Source organism: Tupaia chinensis, unplaced genomic scaffold (assembly GCF_000334495.1).
Source record: "Tupaia chinensis unplaced genomic scaffold, TupChi_1.0 Scaffold000221_1, whole genome shotgun sequence".
NCBI classification, from domain to species: Eukaryota; Metazoa; Chordata; class Mammalia; order Scandentia; family Tupaiidae; genus Tupaia; species Tupaia belangeri.
Genome location: NW_006159696.1, coordinates 1,367,269 through 1,376,314, shown reverse-complemented (window position 1 = coordinate 1,376,314; position 9,046 = coordinate 1,367,269). Strand labels below are relative to the sequence as shown.

The following is a 9,046-nucleotide window of genomic DNA, read 5'->3' as shown; positions in this document are numbered from 1 at the left end:
ACAGGAAGTCAAAACCTCCCTTGAAAGTATTAAAAGCAGACTAGATCATACAGAGAATTGAATCTTAGGTATAGAAGATAGAATCACTGGCTTAGAAAAATCTCACCAAGACTGAGAAAATTGCCCCCCCAAATGAGAATAATATACGAGAAATACTAAATACCATCAAACATCCAAACATCCAGATAATTGGTATCCCAGAAGGCCAAGAGACTCATAAGGACATTGATAATCTATTCCATGAAATCCTGGAAGAAACCTTTCCAAGGAAAGAATGGGAAAATATATTCAAAGTGTTAAGAGAAAAGCAATTTCAGCCAAGAATACAGTACCTGGCAAGATTATCTTTCATGTGGGAAGAAAAGACAAGAACATTCTCAGATAAACAAAACCTGAAAGAATTTGTCAACACCAGACCAGATCTCCAAGAAGTTCTCAATGGAGTGCTATACCAGGAAAATTAAATATAGACACACAGAAATAAGAGTTCAAAAACTAAGAAAATGGCCAACTTAATGATAGGGTCAAGTCTGGAGTTGAATCTTATATCCCAGAATTTAATTGGGAAGATTGAACCACAACAGAAGATAGATTAAATACATGAGACTGAACTGGTGGATTAACATTTTATGACTTTTGACTAAAACATTGCTGCTTTTCTTCTAGGCTTTGTTTTCTGGTTTTAAGGATTTTTGTCCTGTCTTGAGCTACCAGTAGGTTCATGTACCTACTGTTTGAAGAGAATTCTAACCTGTTTCCTGGCTTTACGTTTTAAGCAAAATTCTTTAGCACTTCTTTGATTAATTAAAGCTAAAACTGCTTTTCTTGAAATTAAAAAATAAATAAAAAAATACCTATTTAATGATTATAGTAAGCTATATAACATCATTCTACTCAGAGTTTCATGCCTAAAGTCAGACATGTATTTACAGATATGCATATACCAACTGAACTTGCTATTGAAAGTAGTTAGATTATTTAACAAGCTTCGTGAATCAATAAAATGTGGGGAAAAAAGGGATGGAAAACAACTGTAGACATCTGAGGTGGTTTGCGAGGAGGGTGGGAAATGGCAGAGGGTAAGAAATAGGGGGAAATGTATATATGTGTGTGTGTGTGTATACACGAAACTAGAAGTGGAAAATTATTGATAATATGTATGATTAAGCCACTATGCAGTATATTCTGGATGGAAAATTGTATTTTGTATGTTGTGACAATGCTCAGTGAATGAATGTTAGTTAATAATTAACATTCATTAAAAATTCATAATTAACATTCATTTAATTTATAATTAAAAAAATAGTAAAAAAAAGAAAGAAAGAGACTGAAATGCAAACCCTTGGGTGGTTAGAAGGCTAATTAAGCTTCCACCTGCCCAAGGACAGTCACCACGGGCAACACGGTGCCTCCCACAGTGGTGTAGCCCTGGAATGCCCCACAGCTGACGGCTGTTAGTCTACAGAGTCCGGAGGGAGTAAGGAGCCCAGGCATCCTTCAGACCTCTTCTCTGTCTTCTTCCCAGAGGTTTTGTGGCCATGTGGAACGAGGCCACCGCCAGCAACTGCAGCCGTGATGAGAGTCCAGTTCTTCATTTCCACGAAAGGCAAGTTGAGTGGGGGAAGAGACGGCGGGGCAGGATGGCAAGGTGAGTGGGGGAAGAGACGGCGGGGCCGGGTAACACCTTTGCCTGTGGTTCTTCCGACGCACTTCCCGCCGGTTCAGGTACCTCTGCGGCGAGTCCGCCAGGGGCGCTGCGCTGTTCACAGTGGCAGTCGCGTCTACATGCCCAGGACCGATCATCCCAGATTTCAGAGGGGATGAATGCGGCCCACGAGGAGCTCGAGCGGCTCTCTGCGAGGGGAACCTGCCTCTGCCTTGGCCTCTTGGGAGTCCTTCCCAGACTTCTCACTGCCATCTGAATTGTGCTGAAGCTCTGGCCAGCGAGACGGGAGCAGGGCTGCTCAGACTCACGCGAGCTGTCTACTCCTCACTGCTCCGACACCCGCACTGCCCATTCTAGACGTTTCTTTTTTTTTTTTTTTTTTTTTTGCTATAGGGTGTGTGCGCTCGCCAGACAGACAGAGACAGAAAGTGAGAAATCACCCCCCAGGGAGTATGGCCACACCGCAATCCCTTCTCCTCCATTCTCCTCTCAGGATCTTGGGCACGCACGCACACACCCGGTGTGAGTTTAAGCCACCGGGTCCGGGACTCGAACCATGGTTGACTATGTGGGAGTCCAGTGACATAGCCATTATGCTCACTGCTGGTCCCCCCATTCTAGACATTTTCAAGCTCAGCTCTGTAATCTGTCGCAGATCTCCAAACCAGATCTGTGTGTTTTACATTTGATTTTTCACAAAAGAAGTAATTAAAGAAACACACATGGGAGACAGGAGTTGGTGGGAGCAGCACTGGCTTGGCGTCCAGCCAGGCAGCCTGTGGCTAGAAACCTTTCAGGGCATGGAGTGGGCCGGGCGGGGCAGCTGTGACCCGCGGGTCAGCAGTGAAGAGGTTTTTAAACCTAACTGGAGAAAGAGCTGGTCCGCCGTGAGAACACGTGGTGCTCCAGGAAGCTGGCGTCCAAGCCATTCCTCCATCCGGGGCTGACCTGGGCCAGGGTCTTCCCTCCATGCTCCCTCAGCCTCCTCTGCCCACAGCCCCTGCCTGTTCAGCTGACATGGAGCCTTTCTGCGGGTGGGAGCTGGCCACTAGAGGGCACTGTGAGAGCAGGTCTCCAGGCCTGCTGGGCACCACCCTGCAGCAGGGATGCAGCACCAGTGGGGGCGGGGAGGAATGACTGCCTGCCAAGGGTGGTGTTGGCCCTGCGGGGCACAGGGAGGCTTTGTGACTCATGTGTGGTCTCACGGAGGGGTGGACAGCCATAGCTTTGGAAGAGGAGGGGCTGAAACCAGAGGCAGCATGGGTCCCACAGCAACGGGCCCTGGTCAGGTGAGCACGAAGACGTGAGGAATGTGCAGTGTCCGGCAAGTGGGATGAGCCAGCTGACCCCAGTCTGGGAGAGCGATGGCCTCCATCCGCCAGGCCCCGGGCAGAGCTGACGAGGCGGACTCCTGTTTCAGTAGGCATCAACTTACGGCTTGGGGAGGGCAGCGGGGAGGAGGGCAGACAGGGAGCTTAGCCGCGGGAGCTGTGGGCAGCGGAGGCGGGTGACTGGGGAAGTCCCGCTCATCCGTGGTGGACCTGGCCACTCCAGCAGCAAGGTGTTCTGGGAGAGGTCTACTGAGTTCGGAGATGTGACTTGGTTGTGAAGCTGTGGCCCCGGCAGGAGCTGACTGGCCCGGGAGGGGAGCAGAGCGGGCCTCCCAGCTCGAGTGTATCACAGAGAGGGGTGAGCCCTGTCACCCAGCTGGTGGCCCTGGAATTCTGGGAGGATAGCTGAGGGCCAGGCTCAGAGCCAGGCACCAGGGCAGCCATGGGCTGCTGGGGCATCAGACAGGGCCCTCCTTCGCCCAAGATCACGAGGGGGCTTGGGTACCTCCAGGGGCCACGAACGTCCTGGAAGCTGATGCTCAGGCCCGGGCCTCTCCGAGCTATTTCAGGTGTTTATGGTCTGAGGTAGGGGCGTGGAAATCGGAACCTCAGTGAGGGACAGGCACGCTGTGGCCTGGGATACAACACCAATATTTAGGAAGGTTCCCAGGACAGAGGCCACGCCACCCTCCCGTGAGGGAGTGGACATGGAGTGCTAGGCAGGCAGGCTGGAGGGAACTGGAATTTCCAGGTTCGAATTTCCTGGAGTCTCTGCCTCCAGGCTCTCACAGGCATGGTCACCTTCCACACTGCTGCCAGGGACCCAGCGAGTCCCAGCCGGGACACGCCTTGGCTGCGCCCTGTGAAGTCTGCCCTCAGTCCTTGGGAACCTTTGAGCTTCTCAGCCTGACAACTCTCCCCGATGTGGCCCGATGTGGCCCTGAGCGTCTTTATCTGCCAGCTCTCCGGCCTCTGCTGGCGTGCCTATACCAGTCCCGTGTCTGGTGCAGACCAGATCCCTTACTGCTGTTTGCATTTCATCCTCCACCTGGAATGTTCTTCCCTGCCCTGCATACCTGATAAGGCCTGAGTCATCCTTCAAAACCGCTCGTCTGCTGCCTCCCTGTGAAGCCCTACCTGGCCGCGAGTCAGGCGCCGTGGGCTGCCAGCTACAAATCCACTCCTTGCCAAAGGAGTCTGCTGTTGCCCAAGTGTTCAACCCTCAGGAGGGTGACCCTTCCCCTGCTCAAGGATGAACCCCAACTAGGCCAGGCCCAACACTGAGCTGTCCTCCCACTGGCATGAGACCAGTACTGGCGTGCGTCTCCGGTCATTGCCCTCAGCCCCCTGGGCTTATAGTCAGGGGCGGTGAGCTCTCACAAAGGGACTCCCACAGGGACGGTGGACAGTTCTGCCTGGCGATGTCAGAGCAGAACAAGGCCATGGGTCAAGTCGGTGCCGAGAGTTGAAAGAAGTCACCTGCTCCCATCCGGTTTTGTCAGAGCTGTTTTCATTACAGTTGGCCTAGTAGGCACCATTTCGTGGGGAGTCCTGGGGGTGGAGGGCAGGGAGCCTTTTCAGAAGGCCAGAAAGGACTGGCTTGGGCATGGTGGGTGGACGGCAGCCCACTCTGTCCCTGAAATCTGCGGTTGTGCTTGCTGCTCACCTGGGAGTGTTTGTGAACATCTGCTCTTTGCTCGGCACCAAGTGTTCAAAAGTGGAGGCCTGCAGATGGTGTAGTGGTTAGGCCGCTAGACTCTAGGGTGGTCGACTGTGGTTTGAGACTCAGACCCTGCAGCTTGAAACTCATGTGGGGTGCACGTGCGTGCATGCCCAAAATCCCAAGAGGAGAGTGAAGGTGAAGGGGCTGTGGCATGGCCATCTTCCCAGGGGTGATTTCTAGTTTTCTGTCTCTCTGTCTCTTCAGTGAGTGAACATGCCCTATAGCAAAAATATCTCAAAAAAAAAAAAAAAAACAAGAAAAGAAAAAAAGAAAAAAGAAAGAAAACCTGAAAGTGAGTTAAATGAAGCCTCTCCCTGCTCACAGCTCTTCAGGGGGAGACTCAGAAACAGACGAGGTGTGTTCTAGGCAGTAATTCCGTGCGCAGGGAGAATCCCCGCTGCTAACGAGCGCTGCTCTGGAGAGTTTAAGAAGGAAGGGAACTTCCGAAAGGCTGTCGGGTGGCTCCCAGGACCCAGTGTGGCGTGAAGATATGCCTCGATTGTGCCTGGACAGCCTTGGGCTTGTCGCCAGCCGGCACGGCCATGGGAGAGCGTGAAGCCAGAGCCGAGGCAACGGAAAGCCTTGGCCTGTGGATGGCGAGGGCCTCCACGTGGACGTGGCCTCGGTGGGGACTGAGACGGCAGGAATGACCGTGGCACCTTTCATCATGGAGCGGGCGAGGCCGCGCCGGAAACCTGGGGAGAAGAGCCTTCCCTGGACAATAAGGTGGCAAACCCAGATCTTATGCAGGACTAGCGAGACTTCAGTATGGAACTGGCTCAAATCCGAGTAAGCGTGAACAAATGGGGAATCGGAACCAAGGAGCAGGTGGGGGTCCGTGGGAGAAAAATCTCGAAGAGGAAACGTCACAAGTATGGGGGCCTCTGGGTAACTGACCTAAGAGGATTCTTGCCTCAAACGGGCAGGGGGCAAGGGTGGTCAGACGTCGCCTGGGGGAGGCGGAGATGTCGGCACCCAGTGTGGTCAGGACTGGAGGAGGGGAGCGCTTGCCCCCGGCTTGGGCTTCTTGCTCAGGGCGGGTCTTCCGAGGAAGTGCTCAGATGAACCTGGGGAAGAGCTGGGAGCCTGACTTAACTTCGGTCAAGCAAAGACTCTATCTCTACTCCCTCATTTTTCTCTTTTGTTGAAATCAAACCAAGTAGATCTCAAATTATCTTTAAAAACACGCATGTGTATATAAAAAAATTCCAAGCAGCAATTGCAAAAGTATCTTTGGCATGTGTCTGTTTTATCGGAAGGGCTCAAAATGTTTTCTGTCAAAATGATTCGGAGGTGCCAAGGACACTGCTGGGGACCCAGCCAGGTCCCCTTCCTTCCTCAGCTGGCATGAGCGTCACCCGCTGTGTGACACCCAGCTGGAGCCACCTTGCTGGGACACAGGACCCCGCAGCCCCTCCCTCCTGCTCTAGCACCGACCTCGGGGAGAGCACGTCTCCTCTAATCTGAGAAGACCTCCAGCTTCCGTTATCCCCGCATTCTTTCCAGGCCCGGGCGGGTCCCCCATTCTGCTCCCTCGAGGGCAACGCGTGAACTAAACAGTCCCTTTCTGGGCAGAGTGGACATGATGGCATTTCCCAAGCATCTCCTTGGCTGCGGCTCTTCTCGAATGCGGTGGCTGGGAATGTGGTCGGGCGGAGTGTGGCCGAGCGCACCCTCAGCCCCTCTCTCTGCCGGGCCGTGACAGAAAGCAGCCATTGCTGCCGGTGGCTCAGCAGGGACGGCAAGTCCTGGACAGGACCTGGGTGAGCAAGGAGGAAGGCCCACCCCACTGGCCGTTGCTGTTGCCGTCGGGCTGTGGAACCGCTGGGTGCTCGGCGCTGCTGGGTGCTCGGCCTGGCGGTTGTGGAAGCCCGACGCTCAGGGTGATGGTATTCGGAGATGGGACCTTTGGGAGGCCACTGGGAAGAGCTGAGCTCGTGAGGTGGCGCACTTGGGATGGGATTACTAAGAAGAGGGGGTGCAGAGCCAGCTTGCCCTCTCCCCACGCGCAGAAGCAAGGCCGCGTGCGGACTCCTGAGAAAGCAGCCAGGAGAGCCCTCGCCAGCCGTGCACCGGACCCTGGCTTGGACTTCCCAGCACGTGCTCCGTGAGAGGACACCTGTGGCTGAAGCCGTGTACCTGTGCTGTTTTGTCATGGCAGCCTGAGCCGAATAGGGCATGTCCCCACACAACCACACAGCCCAGCAGGAGGGTCAAGCCCCCGTTCTGCTCTGCAGCAGATGGCAGCCTGCAGAGTAGCTGCACTGCCAGGGGTGGAGTTTGGGCACCACTGCTGGTGGGTTACAAACAGCCCCTAAATCTCAGACCTCTTCTCATGCAGAGATGGGGTCTCTGTCTCCGTCCCTTGCAGCTGGCTCCAAATGTCTTTGGCCAATCAGGTGTGGGGAAGCGATGCCAGGTGGCTCTTGAGGCTACCCCATGGGACACCATGGCACCATGTAGAGTGTCCTGCTGCCCCAAGACCCTCATGTCGGAGAGGCACGCATGAGTGCCAGCCACCTGGTCACCATGAGTGAAGCAGCCAGGTGACTCCAGGCCCCTGTCCTAATGTCACCCCAGTCCTCAGGTCTTCCTGGCAGGGTACGAGCTGGAGCAGACAAGCCCCCACCCTGTGTCCTGGCTGAATCCCTGAGCTGGCCTGGGGGCGTCACAGTGGTGGCGTTACACCACAGCTCCAGGTGGTTTGAATGCTGCAGCTGGAACTGGGACCCTGCCTGTATTAAAGGGGAAGGAAACAGGGAAAGCAAGGGACCAGGCCAGTCACTGGGCCAGCAGAGCAGAGCGAGTCCTCCTGCCACCTGTGAGCTCATGCTCACGCTGCCCCCCTTCATCTCTTGCTCCTGGGTGTGCCCTTCCCCTCGGGGCCGCCCCTTGGAGGCTAACAACTGCAGGGGTTCGGAGATGGTATCCCCAGGTCAGGCTCCAGGAGGGACCATTGAAGGGCCGGGACATCTCACTTTGGCAGAAGTCTTAGGGAGGTAGTGGGTCTTCAGATACCCAAAGCGATTCTGGAGAACAGACATGCCCCTAGATGCCAGAGTTGGGGCGCGACAGGCAGGTCTTGGCCCAGGGGAGAACAAACTACTGATCGTACTTAGGAGCCGTCCAAGGAGGCAGTGGGTCCCCATCTTTGGAGGCCTGAGAACACCATGTACGCCCAGCACGCCGGTGATCCCCCGGGCAGATGCCGCGAGCGGCAGGCGGGAGGAGGCCGGGACAGCTTTTGAAGGCCCCTCCAACTCCATGATGCGAGACTTAGCTGCGAGTCGGCAAGTGACTAGAAATGTCATTTACAAGTCCCCCGGGTGACAGTGGGCATAACTCACCCAGACGCTTCCCGGGGGACGTGCCCACCGGTGTGCTCAGGCTTGGTGGCTCCCAAAGCTGATAGTAAAAATTGAATTTGTTCTACCCTGATTGGCGCCCACAGCCCAACACTGCTCTGCATGAACGCATCTTTATTACTCTCTCAGCCGCCATTCTGCTTGGGGTCGGAGTCGATGGGGCTTGGTGGGGCTGCCCCATGCTGGGGGTTCATCTTGGAAGAAGGGCAGCTGACTGAGCCAGACCAGTGCCTGGAAACATGAGCCTGCCCGGGGCCGGCCTTTGACTGGGAGCTACTCTGTTAATAGCACGGCCAGAGAAGCACGGTGTGTCCTACGGCTAAGGGCCCCCAGGGCCTGCCCACTGGCTGCCTGACAGACGCCATGGCGGGCCACCCTCCCACGGGCTGCCTGACAGACGCCATGGCGGGCCACCCTATCCCGGTCCCCCCAGAGACCACTGCGGTATGGTGGGGGCAGGGCCGGGTATCTGCAAAACTGTGAGTAGTCAAGCTTAGGAGGTTCTGGGGAGGAGGGGGAATGACCCACACACCCCTGAGGGCCCCTTCACGCCCAGGTGTTCGGCTAGAGTTTGCTAAGGCTGGCTCCTGGGAACCCTGGAGGAGGCGGAGGGAGGAACCCCAGGCTCATTCACCCTCCGGGGTGGAAGCACTGGGAACTGGGAGGCAGAAGCTGAATGGCTGGCTGTGGCCCCCACCCCACCCCACCCTCCCCACCCCGGCCAAGGCCGAGCAAGCAGGTCCCGCAGCTCTGGCTCCTGGGCCTTTGTTCATTCTTCTTGGTCTTCAGGGGTCGCTGCCCACTAGGCTCAGCAGGGCGTTCTTGAAGTCACCGCTGGTGTCCCCCTGAGGGCAGGAGGCACGGAGGGTTAGAAGGGGGTGTTTGCTGGCCAGTCCCTCTGGGTCCCCATGGCGCAGGCGCCACCCTGTCCCCTCTCCCTTGGTCTTCCGTGTTAGACCAT

The 9,046-nt window shown here is 55.5% G+C and overlaps 1 long non-coding RNA gene across 1 annotated transcript in view; it reads left to right on the top strand.

The window, feature by feature from the left end:
• LOC102477971 (uncharacterized) overlaps positions 1-9,046 on the top strand; it is a 16,817-nt gene that overhangs the window by 4,803 nt on the left and 2,968 nt on the right. The window contains exon 2 of the long non-coding RNA XR_334455.1: positions 1,526-1,648. This is a non-coding gene — a long non-coding RNA (uncharacterized LOC102477971). The remainder of the gene's footprint in view (positions 1-1,525; positions 1,649-9,046) is intronic.